Source organism: Sinocyclocheilus anshuiensis, unplaced genomic scaffold, assembly GCF_001515605.1.
Source record: "Sinocyclocheilus anshuiensis isolate Anshui unplaced genomic scaffold, SAMN03320099.WGS_v1.1 scaffold6578, whole genome shotgun sequence".
NCBI classification, from domain to species: Eukaryota; Metazoa; Chordata; class Actinopteri; order Cypriniformes; family Cyprinidae; genus Sinocyclocheilus; species Sinocyclocheilus anshuiensis.
The window spans coordinates 31,304-33,252 of NW_015544617.1; positions in this window are offsets into that span (position 1 = coordinate 31,304).

A 1,949-nucleotide genomic window follows, 5' to 3' on the forward strand; every position below is an offset into this window, starting at 1 on the left:
GGTATTTTGATGTCATACACCGATCGGTCTGCACACGCAAACAAAGCCAAAACCTAGATATTTTAGGCAATATAGAAATCCTGGCCAGGACGCGTCCTGGGAAAATTGCACATATGGTCACCCTAATATACACACACACACATATACATACATTTACATTTAGTCATTTTGCAGACACTTTTATGCAAAGTGACTTACAAATGAGGACAATAGAAGCAAGCAAAACCAACAAAAGGGCAATAATATCTAAGTGCTGTGACAATTATCGGTTAGCCTAACGTAGCAAGGTTTTTTTTTATAAATAAAAAGATAGAATAGAAAAAGAATAGAGAATGCTAGTAAATCCATTTGTAATCGGATTGATGGCTCAATCGGACTGAAAAACCTTCATGTAAACACCTTAATCGATCCGATTGAGCTCGATCGGATTGAAGGGGGTGGTTTATTCCTTTTCTAATACGATTGAGAGTGCATGTAAACACCAAGCGGCAACCTCCCGGTCTTTAGCTTGAAGCCAATACGGAAGTGACTAAAACTGCAACTGCAAATAAATAAAAAATTTAACCTAGATAAATGTGTGCTGTTAGACGCATATACAGTCGTTTGTGCGGAGAGTGGAAGCTGAAATGCGCTTTGCAGGACATGGAGGTGCCAGCGCGATAATTTTTTTTTTCTTAAGAGTGGAAACTTAACATACGCCATCCTTTTTGCTCATAAAGGTAAGAGTAATACATCATTCGGAATTGTAAAGGGTCTACTTTTAGTTGTTCACTCACAATATCATCAAAAACATGTGCTTTTGTAAAATAAGGAAAACAAACAGGATGCGCTTTCTGTCGTCTTGGTCTTGAGCAGGAGCGCTTCACAATGATGAACCGACACTTGAACCCTTGCCTCCTCACAGACATGATAAATATATCTAATAGAATGCTTTAAATACTTTGAAACTAAATAATTAAAATTGAAAACAAAAACTCTTTCATTATGTAGGCTAATCCGTAAAGATATATTTCTCTCTAAAGGCACGCGTCCTGAGGAGATGGAGTCAGGAGCATCAACTTTACAGGTGTATCTCAATAAATTAGAATGTCGTGGAAAAGTTCATTTATTTCAGTAATTCAACTCAAATTGTGAAACTCGTGTATTAAATAAATTCAATGCACACAGACTGAAGTAGTTTAAGTCTTTGGTTCTTTTAATTGTGATGATTTTGGCTCACATTTAACAAAAACCCACCAATTCACTATCTCAACAAATTAGAATATGGTGGCATGCCAATCAGCTAATCAACTCAAAACACCTGCAAATGTTTCCTGAGCCTTCAAAATGGTCTCTCAGTTTGGTTCACCGAGCTACACAATCATGGGGAAGACTGCTGATCTGACAGTTGTCCAGAAGACAATCATTGACAATCTTCACAAGGAGGGTAAGCCACAAACACAATATCAACAAAACCTTGTGCTTTTGTAAAATAAGGAAAACAAACAGGATGCGGTTTCTGTCGTCTTGGTCTTGAGCAGGAGCGCTTCACAATGATGAACCGAAACTCAGCGAATACTTGCCTCCTCACATCCTCACATAAATATATCTAATAGAATGCTTTAAATACTTTGAAACGAAATAATTCAAATCAAAAACAAAAACTCTTTCATTTTGTAGGCTAATCCGTAAAGATGTATTTCTCTCTAAAGGCCTGAGGAGATGGAGAGTCAGGAGCGTCAACTTCATCTTGTGACACTGACTCAGAAAATACTATTCATTAATAAATAATGAAAATATCTCCTTAGTATTTCATTTATTTATATATTTATTTATTGTTTTAGTTTTTTGGGCTTCTGTGCCAAGATTGTTTTGCATGCAGTACAAATAGCCTATGGCGGCATTTTAGTGCAACGTTGAAAAATAAATAAAATTAACGTTATAATATTTTAAGAATAAAGTCAAAATTA